Here is a 25423-nt window from a genome sequence, read left to right as displayed (position 1 = left end):
TTCCCCATGATCCTTTACCATCCTAAGCAAACCTTTGCTCCATTGTGTTCGGTTCCGACTAGAGATGAGACCCGGATGCTCGTCCCTCATGCTTCCGTTTCCTTTCTTCTCCCAGCAGTGCTGTGAGATTCACCCATCCCACATCACGTGCATCAGCAAGCCACACCCTCTTTCTCTCCCCACTCTCATGCTGATGGTTTCCCAGATCTCACAAACCTTCTCCGTGAATCATCTCGGGCTCTCTTTGTGCTTCTGTGCGAGTGTAAGAGTGTGTCCAATTCTGGGCGTGGCAATCCTGGGTTGTCCACATTTGCAACCTCAGTTGGTTGCACCGGCTTATTCTCAGAAGTGGTCCCCGTCTACACTCAGCTCCCATATGAAAGAGACGCCATCGTGCCCAAGGATAGATAGCTTCAGACTCAAGGTTTTGCAGTTTGATGGGTCATGATTCTTAATGGAGATAATATTTTTTCAGTGAATTCCTGATGCAGCTCTCTTATTGGGAAGATGGTTTTGTTTTCTGAAGTCTTTGCCCCATCACAGCCCAATCATGAGACTGAGGAACAAAAAAAAAAAAAAAAAAAAAAAACGGCAAGTGTGGAGACATCCTTTCAGGAGATGGATGGGGAGTAGAAAGCCAAAAGATGGCCTGAGCCTCTCAGAGACTCTTCCCCCGCCACCACCCCCCTCCTGGGCCTAGCTGGCCATCACACTAAAGCAATCATTGAGGAGCCCAGAATGCACAGGCTTGGGTGTGAGACGATCCTTCTCTGCCATGGAGCATTGTAACGCACCAGAACCAAAATTCCACCATATCATGGGATCAGCAGTAAATACTTTGAGAGCCCATCGGTACAGGGCCTGGGGCCTATTGATATTCCTGAGTAGGGATGGTCATTTGGTCTCTCACCTGGGCATCCAGCAACTCCCCTCGGCCTCAGTGTGTGCTTCCTGAATTACTTGTAGCTGAGGGTTCTCAGGGAACATCTGGCCTAAACTCAGGAAGACTGCTGCTGATGAGATTCATGGTTGACCTACCTATCCATCAGATTAGGAGCTGCAGCACCTCTGTTGCTGACTGAGTCTATGTTGGCCTTAGCTGGCTTCACAAGCATTCTGTCTTCCATGGTGTCTGTCTCTCCTGGCCTGGCCTAGGATGTCCATTCCCTAAAGAAACTGTGCCTACCTTTCTCATGAGGTCCAAATGATAAACACCAGTTTAGTTCCACCCAAAATACACCCTTGGGAACGGATGAGTTGGTTGGGCTTGCTTAGAGAATATGGTTGAAGGGTTCCTGACAGCAGCGTGGGCAACTCCAAAGCGGCCACACCGAAAGTCTTTGCCCAGCATGGAGAATGGCTTTCCTATCGTAAACAGATGTACTTCTGAAGTTGAAATGTAAGGGTTCTTTGGAAAGTCAGTTGTGCCGGATGGTGTTGTGTTGGGGCAAAGACGTGAAGGAATGTTTTCCTGAAGCGGACGCAGCTGAAAGTCTATTTCACTAAAGCAGACACATGAAGAAAAGTTTCGCTGAAGTGCACACGGGTGAAAGAATATTTCGCTAAAGACCTGATGGAGGAACGTCTTGCTGGAGCAGACACATGAAAGGACGTGTGATGAAGGCTCTTTGCTTGTCCTTTGCTAAGAGAGGAACACAGGAGAACTTCTCCTGGGGTTCCTTTTAATCCTAATCCGTCCTGATGTCTCCTGCTAATTCGGCTGAGGCCTGGCTGTTCCTGCTAGGACATGCCACCACCCCTGCTATCCTGACACTACTGAACTACATGGACTGCAGGACTGTCCATGAAGTGTTTGCAAGTGCATCGAGCTACAACTGCTGCCCTGTGAGCTGAACTACTTCCTCACAATGCAGACGGGATCTGCTCCAAAGGACAATTTCTAAACAGGTCCACTTCCCTTGTATCCTAAAAACCTTTCTTTTCTCCCTAACTCTGGTGGGTGGTGGGCTAGAAGGGAGGTTAAAGAACCATCATTAAAAGTAGTTTTTGAAATTTTTAAGCTACAGAATTCCCTTTCCCTCATCTCTCTGAGCCTACAGAGGCAAAGCGGAAGGCCTATTACCTGAAGAGCCATTTTCCCCCGTGCCTCAAGAACAGGTGACCTCCCTTTGGCTGCTGGGACCTTACAGAAGACAGAAAGCCTTGAAAGAAAATTATATTCTTGAATTTGACCTGACTAAAGACCAAGTCAGCCAGGCCTAGCTGGGAAACTTGAGCCACACTTTTGACGCATACCCAACACACCCAGCCATCAAGATGGAGCCTCAGACTGAGGAAATGAAGGAGCGTTGTTTTTCCTTATTGTACAATTGTGAGTTTCACTGTACATTTTTACTGCCCTCCATTGGCAGTTATCTGATCCTTATGGTATATGGGAAAGCCAGACATGCAAAACAAAGGTTAGGTATCATGATCCAAATAACGCAATAAAGCTATATGTGATACACAAATCACCACAGAAGTGGGAGAGATAAGAAATAAGCTATGTATATGGTTTTCTACAACAGTATCACCAACTGAGTGGCTTAAGCCATGACACAACACTGTCTTGGTTCCTACTGCTCAAAATCCAGGTACGGCTCACCCTCTGCAAGGTTTCTGTCAAGGTGCTGCCAGAGCTGGGTCATCAGCAGAGCAGCCAACTGTGGAAGGATCATTTCCAACCTAATGTGCTATGCAAATTGAACTTGAGCACTCGCTTTCTTGTTAGGTGTTGGAATAAAGGTGAGCAGACACCCTCAGTTCTTTGACATATGGGCCTTCCCAACATGGCTGCTTTCCTCATCAAAGCTGTCAAGGAAAAGAGACCTGGCCTTAGCGAGACAGACTTTACTGACGCAGGTATATAAACATGAACATGATGCCAATTACCCGTATGATGTTTTATTGGTTAGAAGTCAGATGAAGAAGAAAGCACAAAAGGACGTAAATACCAGGAGGTGGCATCCTGGGAGCCACCATAGGGCCCAAGACCACACTGTGATAGCTAAGTTTGCCTGTCAGTTTGATGGGATTTAGGATCGACATGAAAACCAACTCCTGACATATCTCTGAGGCAGTTTCTAGACTGGGTTAGCTCAAATGGGAAGACTCACCGTAAATGTGGGTGATACCATGCCATGGGCTGGCATTCCAGACTGAATAGAAACAAGAAACCAACCCGAGCATCAACATGCATCTGTCTCTGCTTCCCGCCTGGGGACCAGCTGCCTCCTGCTCCGGCCGCCAGCCCTCCCCCTCAAAACGAACCAAGCCGAAATAAATCCTTCCCCTCCTGAGATGCTTCTGTAGGTGTTTTGTCACAGAGATGAGAGAAATAACCAATGCTTCACGGTGTGAGGTGTGCAAGTGACAGCGTTTCTCAGGGAGACACCCTCTGAGCTGGATTGGAAGATGACAGGCCCATGACTTGTTTGGTAGCTCTAGAACCTGGTCCAGTCAGCCTCACAGTAGATGAGGCAAACGTGTTTGTGAATGACAATACTGATATGACAATACTGACATTCAGAACGAAGAAAATCTGTTCACCCCCAAAGAGAAAGAAGATGTTGTTTTACATGGAACAAAGCCAAGAATAACAATTGTCACATCTCACCACACCATCTGGTCACTAGGACACCACAGACCTCCAAGCAGAATCTGGATGGCAAAAGCCACTGTGCTAATACCTCATCAGGCCTTGGCAGGAAAGTGTTAATAATGTCAAGGGCACGGAGAGAAGGAGAGATGATCTAATCCAGGAAGCTCCCCCAATACTATATTTATACAATGATAAACAGGTTTAAAGAAAGGAGAAGCGAACTGGTGCTAATAACTGGGGAACGAAACTGTTGGCACCAAGCCCTGCAGGAACGCCTTTCATCCAAGTCCTAGACAGCTCTAAGAGCAATAGATCCTTTTAAAAAGAAGAAGAAAATGTGGATTTTTTTATGCCCTTGAGCAAAAGTAACATTTAATTCTCTTACAGATAATGAAATGAAACCTGAATGTTATTGTTCATATTTTTTTTTCTAAGATCTTAATTCCACTATTAGCTGAGCCTAAGGAAATCCAGGATATGGACACATTTCTCTCTGTGTGTCCAAAAGAGGTCGTAGCTTTCATCAAGCCAGAGAATGTAGAATGGATGGTTTGAACTCACCCTGAAAGAAAAGCACCAGGAGTGACCAAGAGCGAATAACTTAGCAAAACGATGTGTAAGTCGTGTGTCCCAGGTAAGTCTGGGACTCTGCAGAGAAGGTTTGGGGGATAGTAAGGTATGAGCAGTTCACTGCCGCACAACTGATGAACAAGGAAGGGGTGGGCAGCCTTGAAAACCACAGCAAAGGAATGCAGGAGGCAGTTGTTTGGAAACAGATAAAGCAACCAGCAAAACTCATTGTTCTTGTTTTCTGTTTAATGAGATTCTGTGCCATGAAATAGTTTTCAAAACCACATGGTCCAGGGGCCAGTGTCAAAAATTAACAACAGTTTGGTTTGTCACGGAAGGGTCCTAGGCAGCAGCTGCTGAACAGGAGTACTAACTCATCGATTAAGTCATCCTTGACATAAGAGAATGACACTCAGAAATTGCATAAAGTATCCAGTGGGAGTCGGGGCCTTTCCAGCTGTCAGTGCTCCTGTTGGTGCGCCTGCATTTTCAAGACTGTCTGTTTACAGCTTTACCTCTAAGACAAGCAAGCTTGTCTGTAACCGTGAGGTAGTTCCTAGCTGTGGATTCAATACGTCCTGACTTACCTTCTTGCTGTTTTATGTAAAATAGGATTCAGGGTGGTTCTTCGAATCTACTCCAGACCTGGGTGCACCGAAGAGAGCCTGTATCTCACAGGAACATTAACAACCTCTCAGAAACCTGGCATCCGGAAGTTCCATCCCCCAAAGCCCAGGAACTCAAGGCTTTCCGAGTTCCAGAGCCTTGCAAACTGCTCATTGCTATTCCTTAGCCGCTTCTTCTCCTTCACCAAGATGCGTCAGCATCTTCTTCAACAGCTGTAGAGGGACAGGATTCAGTCCTCAGTTTCCCTCACAACACACGAGGATCATCACAAGAGTTAGCAGTACAGGATGGAAAAACGTCTGGAGCTCATGGTCAGGGCTATGCCATATCTATGAAAGGGTCCATATAAGTCTGAGTGACAACTGCCCTGTGTGTAAGTACCCACCCACCCCCCATGGAGGAAAATGCACACAATTTCTTCATCCATTTCCCCCAGAAGAAATGACCTCTGTATTAGCAGATATGCTAATCCTAGAAATACCATTGAAGGTTTGACAGACGGCGCATTATGAGTGGGGAAGATGACGTGTGGAGTTAAACTGGTTTCTCTTGTATTCAGCCCCAGGCCAGTGGCTGTCTCCGGGGGTTAAGTTCTGCTTCTCACGCAGGATCCACCTCCCAGAGATGGTATAGTCTTCTCACATTCCTCTGAGTGCCCTTGCCACGCCATACGCCCTCCCTGCAGACACCCACCCCCCTGTCTCTATGACAGCATCATACATAGAGGTCATGCTGCCTTATTCTCTTGACTCAAGCATTTCAGTTCTGTGCCTTGCACACGGGTGTCAGTAAACACTTTAGGAAGTGGCCTGTGAATACTGCACATGTGTACACGTGCATATGTGTACACGTGTGTGTGCATACGTGTATGTGCTTGCGGAAGCCAGAGATGGACTCTGTCTTCTTCCTTCACTCTCTGCCCTTTTTTTTTTCTTTGAGATAGGGTCTCTCAGAGAAACCTGAGTTCACTGGCTCAGCTAGACCAGCTAGTCGGCACACCCCACAGAGCCGAGTTACCACCAGCAGCAGCTTTTACATGGGCACTGGGGATTCGAACTTAAATCCTCCTGCCTGCACAGCAAGTGCCTTATCCACTGAGTCACCTCCCTGGACCACTTAATTTTGTTTTCAAATGCACTGACAGACCACTGACTTTGCGCTCAGGAGAGCCACTGTATATAAATACCTTGAATATATTGTGGTGTTAGAGACCAGATATACCCAAATTTCAGCCCATTTTCTTTTTGAAGATGAGGATGTCGGGTGGCGGCTACTTCCTGCTGGAGATGAATGTGTCATAGTAATGAGTAATGTGCCCTGTAGTGTCCCAAGCCTCTCTTGAGTGTGCAGTGTCCTCGGTGGGCTTCCATGAGCTCTCTGAGATTTTTGTTACTGGCGTATCCTAGCTGGCAAGGATCTCTGAAAACATTGCTCAAGTGTACTGGCCCCTGAGCACTGTCTATGTGCCACAGGTAGATAGGAAACCCTCTTGTGCATCGGGTTCATGTTCTCTTGTCTAGAGTTAGTCCTCTTTATCACAGATAAATAAACAAATCTCAATTGACTGCTTTACAGGTTGGAACAAAAGTTTCAGTGACTGTACTTTTAGGTATCCTGACGGGGCCTGGCTAGTTCCACTGTACAGAGAAACACTTAGACCTAAGCAGCAGCCGTCCACGCCCTGCTCCTCTGCCTCATCCTCTGGAAGAATGCATTCACTATGGTTCGCTCACAGAAGGTTACTGTGGTTTTTCCAGGAAACTGCTGCCTAACCAGGGAGGCAAATTTTCCTGGGTACAGAATTAAGGAGCATTTGTACAGAAATAGCCATGAGTAACAGCTCATGAGCCGTACTAACGGCTTAACGACGATACCTGGGCCTTCCCAACAACCGCTACGTGTTGCCAAACTGAGGTTGCTTTGTGTTGACCGAGCATGCGCAGTAGATATAGCTCTTTTTGTCTTGGCAGTGAAGCTGGCGCTCCTGCCAGACTCTACCCTAAAGGAAAGGGCCAACAGACAATAAGTCCATTCAAACACACTAGCAATTTCTTCCAGTGGGGACTTTTCAATTTCTAAATTGATACAAACTTTAAAACCACCCTATTTTAAGGGGAGTGTATATTTTCCAAAAGAAGTTATATATAGCAATGTAATATTGCCAGATTATTGTTGTTGGAAAGGGGGGAGGGAGGGAGGGAGGGAGCAACTCCCTTCCCGGTGGCTAAATACACATCGTAGCTGACTGGCCTCATTCAGTCAGCTGCTTCATTTGCTGGGCTTAAGCGTTGACATAAAGCTTCCCCGTGGTTGTTCCACCCACATTTTACTTCTGTAGCTGTCTTTGTTGGGTGAATGAAAAAAAAAAAAAAAAAAAAAAAGGTAGTTCTAACAGCAAACCTTACACCCTTCCACAACCAAAATCGAAGTCCTTGGAGGACCACCTGTAAAAAGCAAAAGCAAACCGTGCTTGTTAACAAAACGTTTAATATTTGCCTGGGTTGGTACAGCCAAATCTGGAGAAAGTAGGGGGTTCTGATTGTAGGAGGCAGAATTTCAGGTGAACCAATTAGCTGCTCTTTCCAATTGAAAGAGCCCCCTGCTGGCCGGAGGAGGAACAGGCCTGGAGGGCCGGATGGTAGTCTCACCTCCCACTTCCCTAGTCCGTGATGTAGACACCACCAAACAGTAGTTGGGGCTTGCCAGGCAAGGTTCTAGCTCTGGAGAGAATATGTTAAACAATGCAAACGGACAAGGTCTTTGACTTGGGAATCTTCACTGCAAACGTGGAAACAAATAGATAATTAAATAGAATGTCAAGCACAGGTGGAACCTGTGTGGAACGCTGAGAAGAGAATAAAAGGGCTGCTTGAGTCGGAAGGCAGAGGACGATCTGTAGGCGTGGTTTGTGGGCGAGGGGCGGAGCCAGTATGAGAGCCCAGAGGCAGAAGATGGGGGGGGGGGGGGTGCTGAGCCCTGAGTGCAGTTAGAGCCTTCCGGAATACAGGATTGGTTTTTCACGGGAATCCGGGAATCCGGGAGAAGGCTTGAACAGAAAACTGACTAAATTTCCTTTACATTGTAAAAGGCCGTGTTGGGTGCCTCAGGGAACAGAGACTGCCATTGTGCAATCTAAGAGCCCCATTAGGACTTACCGATGTGGCAGTTCAAACAATTCATTAATGAATCTTACCAGTGTGGTTCAAAGAAGAGTTAATAGGCCCTCCACGTCAGAGAGACTTCAGACAACTTGAGGAAGTAAGGTAATCTCACCTCAAATTAAACTCTCTAGAGGGAACAGAAAGCTGTCTCAACGGTTAAGATCCCCTGCAGCTCTTTCAGAGGTCCTGAGTTCAGTTTCCAGCACCCATGGGCAGTCCACAGCCGCCTAGAACTCCAGCTCCAGAGGGTCTGCGGCCCTCTTTTGTCCTCCGAAGCCATCTGTAGTCAAAGGCGCAGACCCCCTCACACAGGTAATTAAATATAAAAGTAAATCTTCAAAAAGTTCGAGATTTATTGCATTTATGTAACAACTATTTTCTCTGCACATATATGTCTATGCACCACATGTATGTTTGGAGCTCACAGAAGTCAGAAGGAGCTGTAATATCCCCTGCAACAGGAGTAGTGGATGATTATGAATGATTATGGATGCTGAGACACCATATGGGTGCTGAAAATCGAACCTGCATCCTCTACAAAAGCGACAAGTAAATTGGTTTTGTTTGTTTGTTTGTTTGTTGTTTTGTTTTCGGGTTTTTTTTTTTTTTTTCAGAGTAGAAGTGCTTCAAGATCCCAGCTGGAGACACATACACAGAGAAAGGATGTGCAGACAGACTGAGAAGCCCTTCCCATGGTCTGGGAATGGTGACATGAGAGACATGGCTAAAAGCACATCAGTAAGCATGACCCAGTAGCACAGTATTTGCCTAGCTGTAAGGCCCTGGGTTCGATCCCCTATACCAAAGAGGAAAAACGAAAAAGTCAAAATGTGTTAGGAAGAACAGTATACTATTTATGAGGGAGATGGAAAAGTCACTGCTTCCTGAAGTCTTGGTGCCATGTAAGGACAGATCACAAGCATGGCTTATCCCCAGATCTCCCCTGTAGGCTGTCTGTCCCCTACCCCCTGCCTGGGAAAGGCCACTTTGCTTTAGCCCATGTACCCTTCCTGGGGGCAGCCCACAGCAATGACTGGCTAACAAGACCTACTGCCTTTCCCAATAAAGGCCAACTCCGAACGGCCACGCGGCTCCAGTGCTCACCCTAGTGACAGTGTGACTGACTGCCTGACAGCTAACTACCCTACTGCCCCTGATGCTGCTGGGAAGAAAGGACCCTGGGAAACAGCCTTGGAAATGTAGAAAGCCAGCCGGAACCCTGGTAACTGCAGAGTCTTTATTTACATAAACAGTCAAAGAAAAAGAAAAGGTGACAGTATCACAAAGGTACGATATAAAAGCTGCCTGTAACGGGGTGGACGGAAAGTAACCTTAAAGTGGAAATTTGAAATGTAGAGGCGTCAGATAGGAGGCAAGTCAGCAGGGCAGGGTTTTTCCACCGGACCTGAACCTATGAGGCTTGCAAGGCGGAGACGGGCCATTTACCTTTGCAGAGAACGTGGTGCTGGGTTTCATAACCCGATTGATGGCTGCTGTCACCCATAGAACCTCACAATCTCTTTTAATCTCTGTGCTCCTGTCACTTTGCTGCCATCTGGAGAGAGGATTAATTTCATTTGTCTCCCACGGAGATGAATGCATCCAATCAGATCCCAGCGCACAAAGGGCCACCGTTCCTTCTCCCATCAGCTCCGTTGGGCTTCAGTGGCCACTTCAGGCCCCCCCTTGCCCTTCACCAGAGGTAAACAGCCATCTCCTGGTACCACCTGCCCACTCCTCCCAACGGAGGGCTAAAGCAGCTCCTGGGGATTCCGAGACACCACGGAGAAAATGCTTACTGGTTCCCTAGCCCACTGGGCTGTGCACTTCCTAGGGTAGGAAGACTTCTCCACAGGCCCAGAGCATCTTTCTCATGAGCAGTCAGGGAAGGGATTGGCCTTCTTGGTACAGGGATTGATTTCATACCATAACCAACACTGCCCTAAGTCTCAGACACTCAGAGAAGTAGGTCAGACCAGTTCAAGCACTGCTACCCAGAGACACAGCAAAGCTCAAGGGCTGGAGAGTTGGCACAAGGAGGATCACTAGTGAGGTAATTAAGACAACGAAAAATAAGTAGAGATTAGGATGGTGAGTGCTGCCTATTTGACCCTACGTAAGTTTATCATCATCATCATCATTATTGCTTTGTAAGTTAGCGTACAAATTTAAGTTAGCAAATAAATTTTACTGTGGTGTTTTATCATTTTGTTATATTTAGTGTGTCTGTGTGTGAGAGAGACACACACACACATAATGTGTGTGCGGTCAAAGGACCACACTTGTACGAGTCAGTTCTCTTCTTTCACCCTGTGGGGCCCAGATCTCAAACTCAGGTTTTCAGGCATCATGGGAAGTGCCGTCACCCACTGAGCTGTCTCACTGGCCTTCCTTAAGGTGTTTTCAGATGTATGAACCGTTATACTTTGTCCTTGCCCCTCCCCAGCTCCCGCACTTTTCCCTGGGCTCTGTCTACATTCTGACTATCTCAGCAATGTCTGTCTTCATAGCTCCCTCGGTGATCCCGTTGCCATGGTGAATGTGGAACAAACACACTCTGACCCAAGTGAACTTGCAAAAAAAACTATACGGCGGGAGTCTGCTGGAAGGGCGGAGTCACTGATATGAACCCCGAGAAAGAATTATCAGCACCCAGCCTAGGAGTTCCAGAGGAACAAAGACAGCCACCACGTCTAATAATGAGAGGATAGAACTCCAAAAGGCAGGATTGTAGGGGAAATGATCAACGCCCTACATCAATGAAACTATCCATTTGAAAGTATCAAGAGTTAGCCTGAAGGACTCCAGGAAATCCTCTCTCGGGTTAGAGGAGATTGTGTTAGCTATTCCCACCATCCTAGTCCCATCTGTTCCTCTCTGTGCTGCCGGCAGACAACAGAAATGGCTCTGGGGTTAAGAATGTGCATTGCTCTTACAGGGACCCCGAGTTCGGCTCCCAACCCCCACTTCAGATGGCTCATAGCCAGACTACTTAGGAACATGTAGCCCTACCTGGCTTCAGACTCACAGCAAGCTTCTTGCCTCAGCCTCCCCAGTGCTGGCATTAGAGGCATGAGCCACTGCACCCAGTTGGTTTTGTAATGGTTTTGAGATTGGGAGTTAGGGGTTTGTCTTGGTATGTTCTGACTGACCTCAAATTCACCATCCTCCTCTCTTAGTCTCCCAAATGTTGAACTTACAGGTGTGTGTCACGATGCCTGAACTAGAACCTCGACAATGGCATCAACCAAAATACAGGCTAGAATATGATGATGCTTACTGTGTCGTCAGGAAACACCGCATTGCCACCTTTATCTCAAAGACCTGAGGTCACTGACTAGTGCAGTCAAGAAAAGATGCTCTAACGTACCTGGGTCTATATGATAAAAGGATCTAGAGCCCTCATTGCTCGGTACACAGAAACACAGTTCAGTCTCAACTATCCAGAAGCCAGATGTTGGAGTCAAATGTTTATGATGCTCCAGCTTGGAAATACATGGCAATGGACACCGGGCTGTAAATGCTCAAGTGTAAAGCCACTGAGCGTCACAGTGTGACAGCTTCTGCTCCCTCTCCTGGAGCTTAAGAAGGCGACAGCAGGCTGCTCATGGTCACTGCAGAGGCCAGGAGAGGTTGTTGTATGTAGTACAACCAGCTTAAACGTCACCCCATCTTACAAATAAATGAGACTCAGACTGTGGTTATTTTATTTGGCTTTGACAATTACTGGGGGGCAGGGGGCGTCACCCATAATCTACTTTCCTACTGCTGGCCTGATTACCTTCTGTGATGGTTTGTATGTGCTCAGCCCAAGAGGTAGCACTATTAGAAGGTGTGGCCCTGATGGAACAGGAATGGCCCTGTTGGAGTAAGAGTGGCCCTGATGGAACAGGAGTGGCCCTGTGTGTCACTGTGTGTTTGGGCTACCTGGAAGCCAGTATTCTCCTAGCAGCCTTCAGATGAAGATGTAGAGCTCTCAGCTCCTCCTGCACCATGCCTGTCGGGACCCTGCCCTGCTCCCACCTTGATGATAATGAACAGAATCTCTGACCTGTGAGCCAGCCCCAATTAAATGTTGTCCTTATAAGAGAAGCCTTGGTCATGGTGTCTGTTCATAGCAGCAAAACACTAAGACACCTTCCCAGCCATGTACCCCAGATACTTAATGTTTCTGCTGGCCATGTGATCATGGTCCATCTCCCATCATGGAGCCTACTCCTCCTCTCTCTCTCTCTTCTCGATTCTACACTCTCAACCAGGTAACTCAAAGCCTGCCTGACTCTAATCTCTCCAGTCACTGGCTGGAGCCGTTTTTATTTAATCAACAGTTTTAAATTAAGGATCAAGGTTTACACAACAAAAGCTGGTAAACGGGAGAATTCACTGTAGGCCTAGACCTCTGGGTACAGAACTTATTATTACAATACGTAGCAAAAGACCAAACCTCAGAACTGGAGTTACGGATGGTTACGAGCTGCCACAAGAGTGACAGAAATGTAACCCAGGAGGGAGCAGCCAGGCTCTTAACCAGCAAGCCATCTCTCTAGCCCAGGAATAATATTTTTTGATATAACGGAAGAGAAAACAGGCTATAAAATAAATTTTTAATGTTTGGTTCACAGCCTTATTACCAAGGGCCATGAACAGTGCCAACACGTGGTAGACAATCAAAAGTATTTGTCAAGCTGCAGTTAAACCAAAATGAAATAAACAGCATCCCCTACAAGGGGACTATAAAATCTTCTAAGCACAGTTAAGCCGCCGCCTCCAGGACGTGGGCTCATGAGAAGACACAAATTGCTGAGGCCTCCTGCCTTGTATTTTATAGTAAACTTGCCTTGTGAGGTCACACGGCGGCTTCGTATCCATTCAGGAATGGGTCCCAATCCCACAGAGTTTTGAGTTACCTGGTTGGGAGGGGAGTATGGAGGAGAGGGAGCGAGATGAGGAGGAGAGAGGAGAAGCCTCCATGACAGGAGATGGACCATGAGCACATGACCTGGAGAAACAGCAAGGATCTGGGGTGCACGGCTGGGGAGTAAGTGTGCAGGGGGTCTGCAGCAGGCTTAGTGAGTACTGTAGCCAGGACCTCTTAGCCCAGCGAACGCAGTCTCAAGAGTTCCTTCGTTAGTCGTCCAGATTTACCTGTACACTCACGTAGACTGGCCTTGTGGTTGAGTGGTGTGGGCTGTCGATCAGACTTGGGAATGCTTGCCTCAACTGGAGAGCATGGGTAATAAACACAGCATCCTACGTCCTTCAGAGCCACTGAGAAAGAAGAAACCACACAAGAAATTTCAAACCAAGGGATTCAGTTCAGAAATTGGGGGGGGGGGGGGGAGGCCAAGTGAGATTGTAAGACCCATGAGTCCTGGTTACTTTCTATCCCTGTGATAGAACACCATGGACACTGAGAGAAAGGATTTGGTCTTACAGTTTCCACATAAGACTCCATCACAGCAGGAAATCCGAGCAGCAGGTGGCAGGCATAGTGAGAAGTGTGTGAATGAAGAATGGCTTTGAAACGTCAAAGCCCGCCCACCTTAGCCCCTCCGTCCCTCTGCCCTCCCTTTCACCCCCCTCCCTCCCTCCATCCACTGTGACCCATCAGACATCGATAATTACAGAGTGGGCCACTGCCGCCTTATGAATGTTCCATTCTCCTAGGATAAAAGGGTTATCAAGCGCCAGGTGTGACCTTGGATACCGTTAACCACTCTTGAAAAGCGGTGGCAGGTACTTACATTGTAAATTCCAGACCAGCCAAAGCTACATAGTGAGACCCTGTCTCAAAGAAGAAGAAAAAAAGTGGTCATTAAAATCTTTTCCTTTTTTAATGTGAGATACAAAATGGCTCAGCCATCTTACTTCTTGGGTGCTGGAGAGTTGGCTCCATGTCTAAAAGTGTATAAAGTGTATACTGACCATTCAAAGTTCAGCTCCTAGAATCCATATTGGGTGACAGGTGACACACAATTGCCTGTAACCCAGCCAGGGGAATCTGACACTTCTGACCTCCACAGGCACCTGAATTCACATGAGCACACACACACACACATTCATATATGCACACACAATATAACACCTCTTTTTTGTTTTTTGTTTTTTTAAGATTTATTTATTTTATTTATTTGAGTATACTGTAGCTTTCCTCAGATATAGAAGAGGGTATCCAATCTCATTGCGGATGGTTGAGAGCCACCATGTGGTTGCTGGGAATTGAACTTGGGACCTCTGGAAGAGCAGTCAGTGCTCTTAACTGCTGAGCCATCTCTCTAATCCAATATAACGCTTCTTAAGAGGTTAAAGAAACTGTTTTTTGAGTTGATGGTAGCGCATGCCTGTAGTCCCAGTACTCACGAGTCTGAGGCAAAACCTATCCATGCACAAGGCCAGCCCTGGCTACAGAAAGGGACAGTGGAACATGTGTTCACCGATACTGCCACAGAAGCAGAGGAATCTTGTCTCCACTTTCTTTTTTGTTACATGCTTCAAAGTCACAGAATATTTGTGCTAAAACCCAAAAAAATATATATAATATGTGTGTGTGTGTGTGTGTGTGTGTGTGTGTGTGTGTGTGTGGACGTGCTCAACTGAAACCCAGCATCTACTCTGAAAACACAAAAGCCAAGTCTTCTAATACTCACGGTCAATAGAGAGACAGAGTGGGGGTTGGGGTACCAACTGGACTTTGGCAGTGACTCAGTACACCTTGAGAGTGTCTCACACTCCCTGTCTTTCTCCTGTCTCTGGGTCTGCAGAGGTAGAAAATCATCCAGGAGAAGACGTATACTCTATGACTCTGAAGTAATACCACCATCTTACACAGCAGGCACCCCGCAGTGTTCTGATTAGGTGGGGAGACACCAGAGGTATGATCCCTATCTGTTTTGGAGTGATTAAAACGAAGTAGCTGAGTGCTTTAATCTCATCTTTAGAGAATGTGAATGAAAAGAATATTTTATACAGAGAAATAAAAGGGAAAGGTTGTGTGAGTTTCCAAAAATATTGAACTGGATGGATGGCTTCTCTCCCATACAAAGTGAATCAGCTTGACACCTCAGTGAGTCAGAAGTCGCCATAGCTGGAAAGACTTTGTCAAGCTTAATGTTGGTCAAAGGCCTCAGGAAGCAGAGTTCCTGGACACAGCAAATTTCATTCCAATATTGTTTCCTAGTTCTCTCTCTTTGATCCCCAGTATAAATGATGTCACACTTCCCATTAGTTAGACATGGGGTGCTGCCAGCCCATAATTACAGATACCTTCCCTCAGCATTCTGTGACACCGTGCTGTCAGTGGGCTTCATCTCCAAATTGCGATGGCACCACTTGCTTTATTTGGTCGTAGGTGACGGAGGATGGATGCCTCGCTAGAAAAGCATGTGCATTTAAGATGGCAGCGCAGGGATGATTTATACGGGGAATAACTCCTCAGCCTGTCAAAGACCTGGCAGAATCTCCCTGGGAAACTAATTGCAGCCGGTTCCTTTTATAGCTCCGAGATGAACTATCTTCATCCGCCAGGCATCAGAAGACGCAATCTACCCACTGTAACAGGCAGGAAGCAGCCCCGTGGCCTCCGAGTTAGTCTTGAGGATGCAAACTTCTTCAAGAGCCAGTGGTTGAGATTTGAATGTCTCCTTCCCAAACCTTCACTAATTTTTTTTTATTCATCACAAAAAATCACAGTATCCTTCCTAGCTGTCTGTGATACACAGAAAAGTTAGATGCATACTGCCCCCCACAATGTAGCGTTACAAATAAGTCTGCCATGTCCTCGTGTTTTCAGACAGGGTCTAGAGTAGACTGCCTCATCACCTCAGAAGAGTGAGGAAATAAACTGCCGCCATTTGCCTGGAATTTGAGGCTTCCCTGTTCGTGGAGGACTCCCAACTCTCCTCATCCTGGCATGCTTTCCCAGAACACCCTTCTCTGAACCCTGGAAACACATTGGGGTCCACTGACCTAGCAGCACCAAGGAAAGGGGTAGAGAGCACAAACCCAGAGCCAATTCAACCCTATCTGATTAAATCCTACCCAGTTATTTGTTAGGAGTTGCCAGCAGTGGGAGGAGGGTGTGCTCCCCACACTGCAGACATTTACTAAAGCTGAGGTCAGGGAGTGTTACTGGCATGGGACAGCCAGTGGCCTGGCATGCTGCTAATCCGTGCTACTACTGTGCACAGAACAGTTTGTAACAAAAACTCGTATGAGCCAAAAAGTCAACAGTACCTGGCTGAGAATCCCTAATCCAGGTCTGTATCAAAATGTGCAAAGAAGAGGAGGGCTCGGTCAATGATTTCCACTGGAGTCACACCCTCCCAATGGAGCCACACCCCAGGCAGGAGCTCTGTTCAGGCCCTACATCTGCCTGATTCAGCAGATCACACTTTAATAATGTAATTCGATTTTTCCTCATTTTTTAATGTTATTTGGGCCCTTTAATATAATTTTGAAAGCTATTACGGTTGTTACAGCTGCTAGTTCTGCCCTCAATACTGAGTCCACTTATGACCTCAGCCAGAATAAGATTTAAAGTTTGAGATGATGTAAGTGAATAGGGATTATTAGATTTATCCATATGGCAATTTAAATAAGAAACTGCCTGGCTTAGAATAAGTGGTAAATGAAAAATGCTAGTGATTTATAGACCTGTCCATTTTAAAGATTTATATGATGTGTGGGATGATTAAGTAAGAGACAGGCCTGATTATATGAAATATGTAATTTTTGTAAATGCAATATTGGAAGCAAGCAGCTAAACAGTGCTGCACAGTGGCTCTCCGCTAAGCAATTTTTATTACACGATTATTGTAAACCAGTTGCAGATTCATGTGCAAATCACACACCGGGTCCTCGCCCTGATCCTTTTTAGCTGGATGGCAGCAAGTGCCTAAGAAATACATCTAACTTCAGCCTTGAAATTAGTCACATCATTACCCCCAAAAAGCAGAGCAGCCTGGAGCCTTCAGTCCTAAATCACTGGCCACAGGCCTCAGCCTCTTATATTCAGCTGTCAGCACCCCACCTTATGACATGGAGATGACATGGGTGTCATATTGTTGTAGAACGCTTGGGGGGGGGATGCTCAGGAGTCCAAGGGACAACTGCAAAGAGAAACGCAGAAATTGCTCTTTCCTCTCCCCAGTGAGACCACACAAAGCCGGAACTTACAGACGTCTCTCTGAGGTTGCATACCCCACTTCCCCAAGCCTCCCAGTCTCCTTGAGACTATGTACAGAGTCAGCAGGGTTCGCTTCATAGAAATGAGTGGCCTCTTGGCATCTTATCTGTCAGGAGACTGGAATGTGTGGGAAATGTTACTGTTTTAGTTATTCTTTAAAAACATTGTATTTACTAAGATTCTGGCAATAGTTGTTTGTAACAAGATGCCAGGCCTGCCACTAGGTTTGTTTGAGGTAAATCTTGGTTTCAACATGAAGCTATTAAAAAACAAAAAGTTCTGCTTTCTTTGTCTCTGTCTCTGTGTCTCTGTGTCTCTCTGTCTCTCTGTCTCTCTCTGTCTCTGTCTCTCTGTCTGTCTCTGTGTGTGTGTGTGTGTGTGTGTGTGTGTTGTTGTTGTTGTTGTTGCTGCTGCTGCTGCTGCTGCTGCTGTTTTAACAGCCGCTTGATGGGGAAAAAAAGATCCCTTCAAAGAACAAAACAAGGTGGGTTGCATTTGTATTTCTTCCAGAAACTGAATGTAGGCCGTCCGTGTAGGTGTTTGGCATTCTTCTTCCATGGTTGGTTGGTAATAGGCACTGAAGGATCCTTGAGTGGCCACACGTGGTCACACAAATGCAAATCAGGAAAGGTTCAGAAGGCAAAAGGCTGGAGGAGGTGAAAACAGCTAAGACAGCACCTACAGCCAGGCCCAGGATCCCTGTTGGCGCTCTGCCTTCTGAGGCAGCAATACAACCCTGGGGTGGGAGTGGACAAAGGTCTAAACTCCTACTCTGTTTACATATCAGATTAAGCCCTTGAGCTCTCTGTCCAAGTAGAAAATTCAACAGAAGAAATAGTACTAACCCAGGCCGGACAGAAGGTAGGATTGGCAGAGAGAGACTCATGATCCACTCAGATCTGACCGAGCTGTCCCTATACCATGAGGATACCGTCAAGAACCAGGAACCACACGCAGAACAGCTTTGTGGAAGGAGATGACATAGTATTCTGAAGTTCTAGAAACTGCCAACGCCGGCAGAGAACAGAAACTTCTTCTGAAACAGGAGTCACCTAGCCAGGCAGGCCTTTGACTGTGCCAGGCCTCTGGCATCTGTCTCCCAGGCACTGGGATCACAGACACGCACCACAATGTCCAGAAGGTTTGATTTTTAAATACAAAATTATATATGGTTTTTAGCACAGGTTATCTTTTAATAACCTCAAAAATCGTATATTCCATTTCTCTGAGATGGGAAAAATAACAGCAAAGGTGATCCGGGCTGTCAAATTATGGCTGTCTGCACTCAGATGTATTTTTAGCTGCTAACTGAAGACAGCAGCTTCGGGGGGGGGGGGGGGGAATGGTTAAGAGACAGAAAAGCTAATGAAATAACAAGATGCATTTCTTCGTGCTTGAACTCTATCCCCATTCCCACCTCCTGAAATACCGACTTATCCAACAAAAATGGGTTTTAAGATTTATTTTCTACCTAGCGAGTTACCGAGCACAATAACAATTTCCTGATCAGCTTTATGGATTGATTAATAAGGCAATCATGGTTGGGGAAGCTTTTATATGCCAGCTGATATTGATGTCATCTATATAAAGATGACCAACTGATAGCCAGGAACGCAGGTCCAAAAATGACTGTGTTGGAAACATAAGGCAGTGATCCTGACCTCAAGAGCTTTGAGCCAAATAACAACTGTCAAGTCCTGATAGCAGCAGCTGACCTCAGAGGCAGGTGACAGAAAGCAGCCGGAACCAGCCATTTTCTCAAATTCTGTTAAGAACTGTAGTGTGGCGGGAGGAACCATCCCCCACCGGGTAAGCCTGTCATCCAGGACCCAGAGACACACACAGGAAAGCAAATGCTCTGAGTGTCACCAGGCAGTGAAGGCCCACTAGATTCTGACAGGATTTGGTTGTTTTGCTTTGTTTGCATTGGGTCTGGTGTTTCTCGTGAAAGGATTTAACATTTACCCAATTAAGGCACGCAGTGCAGTAACCTCCACCTACCCACCACAGAGTTTCGAGTATCCCCATCGCAGAGCTGCCCTTGCTTCATCTTGTCTCAAACATCACATTGCTTCGTGCACATCTGTGAAATAAATATTTAAGTAGATAGCTCTTTTTTTAAGATTTGTTTATTTTATGTATGTGAGTACACTGTAGCTGTCTTCAGACACACCAGAAGAGGGCATTGGATCCCATTAAAGGTGGTTGGGAGCCACCATGTGGGTGCTGGGAATTGAACTCAGGACCTCTGGAAGAGCAGCCAGTGCTCTTAACCACTGAGCCATCTCTCCAGCCTGTAAGTGCTATATTTCGAAGTGCTTTTAAAACACCAACCTTGGCTGGAGTGATGGCTCAGTGGTTAAGAACATGGAGCTCACAATCATTTGTAACAAGCTCTGATGCCCTCTACTGGTGTGTCTGAAGACAGCTATAGTATACTCATATATAATAAATAAATAAATAAATCTTTTTTAAAAAGAAAAAAAAAAACACCAACCCAAAATAATTATCATCTGTGTGAAATTCTTTAATTTCACCAAACATGCATCCATTAGTCACATCTGCCAATCATCTGCTAGACGCTCTTTATAAATAAGGTTCAAATGCGGTCCGTAGGCTATGGTGGGTTGCCACATCTCTTGAGCCTATTTTTAACCTATGGGTTCCATACAGCATGCTTTTCCAGGTGGTTCACATACCAAAGCCATGGAGGCGCTTTGCCCGTGGTTTCCCACATCCTGAGTTTTGTCTTCTTTGCTACTCATGTCTGAGAAGCTGAAGTGGGGTATCTGAGGACTCAGATCTGATACTGGACCACACTGATCCAACCACTGTATATCGATGCCAGAAGGGCCACGGTGTCAGCTTGCCTCCTTTTTTCTCGTTTGTTTGTTTGTTTTATTTTTTGAGACAAAGTCTCTCCGAGTAGCCCTGGCTGACCTTAAAATTATGTGATTCCCCTGCCTTAGCTTTCCCAGTGCTGAGATTATAGGTTTAAGCCACTTCTTAAGATGTCAGTAGCTGTTGAGCAGCTGTGTGTTCTGTCAACACAGACTGACTAGAGAAACCTATAGAACTATGTTTGATTGTATGAGTGTGAACAAATGTACCACAAGCACGCCTCATGTGCAGGTAGAAGAAGGTGCAGACTCCCCTGGAACTGGAGTTACTTCCAGCTGTCAGCCTCGTGGGTGGCGGGAATGAAACCAGGGTCTTCTGCAAAGATAGCTATAGTGCTCTTAGCTGCTGAGCCACCTCTCCAGCCCTACCAAAAATATTCATAATGTTCTGCCTTTAAGAAACAGAATTCTTTTTCCCATCTGTGTTTTATAGCACACAGAACCTATCTGAAGGAAAGAAAAAAAAAAAAAAAAAAAAAAAAAACATGGAGCCAGAAAGTTGGATCAACAGGTTAGGGCCCTTGCCTCCAAGGCTGATAACTTTAGTTGGATCCTCACAAGCTCCCTCAAGTTGTCCTCTGAGCTCAACATATACACTACAGTACATATACACATAAATATATATACATAGATACACAAATGAATGAATACGTGCAATACATAAGAAAATTTAGGCTGGCAAGTTTTGACTGCCACATGCCTTTATTCCCAGCACTCAGGAGGCAGAGGCAGGCAGATCTCTGTGAGTTCCAGGACAGCCAAAGCTACACAGAAAAATCCTGTCTCGGGGGTGGGGGGAACAAGAAAGAGAGAAAAGAAAAACATAGAAAATAATTGCCTTGGTTGTCATATGGAATACAATAATAAAAAAAAAAAAACTTTGACTTAAGTAACAGGAGTAATTAAAGGGGTAGAGATGAAACCATAGTTTTGTCTAGGTTGACTCTTCTGTGTCTGCATACACGTTCATGTGTGTGCACAGACCCATGTAGGTGTGTGTGCATGCCTGTGAAGGACAGAGGCTGTTAGATGTCTACCGCCTTACTGCTTGAGACAACGTTCCTCCCTCACGTAAACTGGACCTCACCAACTTGGTTAGACTGCTGGCCATCAACCCTGCCCCCAACCTAGCACTGGGGTTACCTACTCACACTGCCATGTCTGACTTTCACTTCAGTGCTGGGATTCGAACGCAAGTTCTCAGGCTCGTGCATGTTCTCCCTGATGCCTGGTCTTCTCCTCAGCCCCCTAAAATAAAAGATGCACCTCTACAAAACTAATCGTAAGGCCAAATAACTCTAAACTAACGCAAACACAGTTCTTGACTGGACATAACCTCTTACAAGAGAGGAGAGTCGAATCTCGAAGGCCGAGCCATTGTGTAAGCAGGAACTGATATGGGTGCGCAGGGCAGCCTGCTGCAGCTAGAGCTGAGACAGCACTAGGGACCTATGTGCCTAGAGGAGCCAACGCTCGGTTCAAAGACTGCACTGCCACTCACACAAATCAACTTAGAGTATGTGACACCCCCACCTCCGTGTACAAAGGTTGCCAAAATTAGAGTCAATTCATTAATCTCCCATGCCAGGGAGAAGTAGCCATCCATCACTCTGGGTAATGCTGACAGCGAGACAATAACGTGACGTCCCCGCCACACATCAGATAGCGTTTCTTCCAGTTCATTTGCTATCGGAGTCTCTCTAACGTGCCTTCTAACTAAAATATGTCTTGCCCCGGAGACTTCCAAGTGACTTGCTCAAGAGAAACATTCTATTTTCTTAGAATAAAGGAACATAACAATTTCATTACAACTGATATCTCTTAATAAATTTAATATTAAAAATGCCTCCTTTTTATCAGGAAAAGAGGGGAAAGATGATGAAAGAGAGAAGGGAAAGGAGGAGAGAGGAAAGGGAAAAATGGCTTACACTTCCAATAGTTAGGATGCTAATTTTTATTATGGTATTTAGGAAATTTAAATGCCACAAAACCAAGATTGATGGACACTGAAACTAAGTATCTATGTGAGGCATTGTGAAGGGGTTTCATTTGTTTTAGTTTTTAAGATTGTATTTATTTTTGATTTGACACTATATGTGTTTGCCTGAATTTGAGTGCCACGTGCCTGCAGTGTGATTAGTGCCTGCTGAAGCCAGATGAGGGCGCTATTGATCCCCAGAGACTAGGGTTACAGCTCTGAGTCACCATGAGTACTAGAAATGGAAACAGAGTCCTCTAGAGCAGTGATTTTTAACCTGCGGGTCACAACCCCAAGTGTTAAAGGACCCTTTCTTTCATGGGGTTGCATATCAGATATCCTACAGATCAGATATTTATATTATGATTCGTAACAGGAGAAAAATTACGCTTATGAAGTAGCAACGAAATAATTTTGTGGTTGGAGGTCACCACAACATGAAAAGCTGTATTACAGGGTTGGAGCATTGGGAAGGTTGAGAACCAGTGCTCTGGAAGAACAGTCAATGAATGTGGTGTTTATCACAGAAAGTATTCTTAAAATAAAATGACTAGCTTCGTGTAGTGGTGCATATCTGTAATCCCAGCATTTGGGGGTTTTGGGAGAGAGGCAGAAGGATCAAGGAGTTCAAGGCCAGCCTCAGTTACATGGGGAGTTTAAAAAAAAAAACTGTCCTGTAAAAGGCCTCGTTTCAAACAAAAACAAACAAACAAATAAATACTTTTAAGTAATTATAAAATAAAATGAGTAATTCGAAAAATTCATATCTTCCAGTTTCGTGGCTCACTTCCTGGTTCTTTGTTTAGGATTCTGGTTAGGGTCTGTGGGTATGGAAATTGGAATGCAGGAGTTACCACAGCCACAGGAATGGTGTTTCCATAGGGACCTCGAGAAACTGGCTTAGGAAACACTAAGCCATCCCTTAGCCAACACTTTCCAAAGCAATGTAGTTAATTGATACTTGATAGGAAAAAAAAAATCCTTAAAAAAACAATAAAACAAAGACGGACAGACAGAAACAAAGGAACAAAATCTATAAACTGAATATGTCCTAAATTAAAATCTGAAGAATAAAGTCAAAGGATGTCCAGCCAGGTGTTCCCATAACAAAGAAAGTCTCCACCAAGGAGCCCCTCTGCCTGCCTGCGGTCCTCCGCACTGAATTCGGTGCTCTGCATTTCTGGAGCGATTCCCTCAGCCATTCAGTGTGACACCAGCTTTCCTGTCCTGTATTTTTACACACCAATTCATGCAAGGAGATCTTTGAACACGAGTTTCAGTACGATTACATTCCTTAACTGTGACCCCAAGAAGCCTACCCCGGGGGTAAAGGCCTCGCGAACAAAACAGCGCTGCGGAAAACAAAGCGGAGATCGCCGAGACTGCGCGCACACAGAGAAGCCAAGAGCCATGCTGGCTCGCTGCGGCGGGCGGCGCATGCGCAGCTCGCGGGTGCAGGTGCGAGGGGGGTGGAAGATGGGGGGGGGGACTATGGCGTTAAAAACACCAGGGACTGGGTGGGGTGAGCTCTGCCCCTCCCCGACCTGTGTGGCTGGGAACACATGGCAGAATGTCGCTTAGTTTTCTCATCTGCTAGATGAAGTAAGTGCCATCGCGCCCACATTAGTGTCGGGGCTAAAGAGATAGCGGGTTTCTTAGCATGCGATAGACGCTCAATGAGTTGCTTGCTGCTACCAGATACCATCGTAGCCCTAAGTGGCATCACCATAGCAACATCAAGATCCTTAGACTGATTAAGTAGACAATTTAATTAAACACAAATTTAAATAACACGTATCCCCCTCTTTTAGATACTTGAAGAATTACGTCTGTGTGAACACGGACACAGCAAGTGGGCTTCTTGCTCTTGTATTTTATCTTATCTGCTACCCCGTCAGACAAGGGTTCTGTGGGAGTAGTAAATGATCACAAGTCTGTACAAAAGCCGGTTCAAGCCCGGAATGTCTAGAGCGGCTCCAAGCTCAGAGCCATCCACAGTTTTATTACTAACTTCACAGTCGCTGTCAGCCCGTCCATCTGAAACCCCCATCTCCAAGAGGGACCCAGATGTTAAGTGTAGTGTTTCCCACACATAGGGCCAAGTGGAATGTTGCTCGGCATGGATGTGTCTCAGTATAAAGATGTTCTAGGCCACATTCGGATACCTAACTCGACCAAGAGGGAGAAAAGGACTACAAAGATATTACTCTACACACTCCTTCCTGAAGTCAAACGGAAATGTCAGATAATATCACGGGTTAACTACTCACTTTTTCCTTTTCCTTCCCAAGAGAGGAAAAGGAAATTTAGAATGCCCCAACCGACATAATCTGAGGACAGAAAATAAATCTAAGAAAACTAAAATACAACTGTGCATTCTGCTGTTTGGGGGGGGTCTAAATACACACATACACACACTTATCTGTGGTGATGATGATGATGATGATCTGCCTTCAATAGCCTACTGACAAAAAAATGTAAAAGGAACTTGTAAGTGGGAGAATCAAGGAGAAGAGGAACCCACCCACCTCCTTCACTTTAAGCAGTGTCCAAGGCAGACAGTGATCTCAAGAAGGTGCACAGGCTCACACAGGTGTCCGTCCGTTCTACCTGTAACGATCTACATCATGTTTGACCCCCTAGGACCCAAAGGTTTTGTGCCTATGAGGTAAGAATCATTTGTTTTTAAGTGATGGGAGGGGTACCAAAAGAAAAGTGTATTTTGTAACATTTCAAAATATGTGAAATTCTAATTTCATAGCCCAGAACAAGGTCTACGGGAACATGGCCACACCCACTCATTTACATATCTACGTTGCTTTCATCTCTGTAAAAGTTGAAGAAAATAATCAGAAAATCCGTGTTGATCCAGGATCTAGATAATGATCTGTGGCTCGCACTCGGCGGCTAGTGTAGGGTGAGGACTCCGGCGTTTCTCGGGCGAGTCACTGAGTTTTTCATTTGTAAAACACAGCAGAGTTCAGATGAGAAAGTAGCCTCAGTGCAGAGAGGGTGTCCCCTGTCAGGCTTCTGTGCGTCTTAATGTGTTTAGACGCCGCATAGCAATGTTCGTTCCTCTTCCGTGCGTCGCTGGTCCGGTTCCAAGTTAAGACTGAATCATCTCAGATAAGGATCTGAAAAGTAACCTGATTCTGTATGGCTACCGCTACCAAAAAACTTCAGATCTTCTTCTAACATCTACTTCTTTCCCATGATTTACCCAAATAAAAAAATCCACCTTACGACCACACTAACAGCAAAAAGTAAGGCCTGAGCCAAGAACTGACGTGACTCACAATTAAATCTGACCAAGTTATGAAGGGCCAGGTCACACCTGAGCTGACAGCTCTCCCTGCTGTAGCCAGAAACCCGGAAGTCAGAAGTCCGAGGGTGGGGGTGGGG

The sequence above is a fragment of the Micromys minutus genome (assembly GCF_963924665.1).
Source record: "Micromys minutus genome assembly, chromosome: 18".
NCBI lineage: Eukaryota > Metazoa > Chordata > Mammalia > Rodentia > Muridae > Micromys > Micromys minutus.
The sequence above is the reverse complement of the archived record's forward strand: the minus strand, read 5'-3'. Positions refer to the sequence as shown.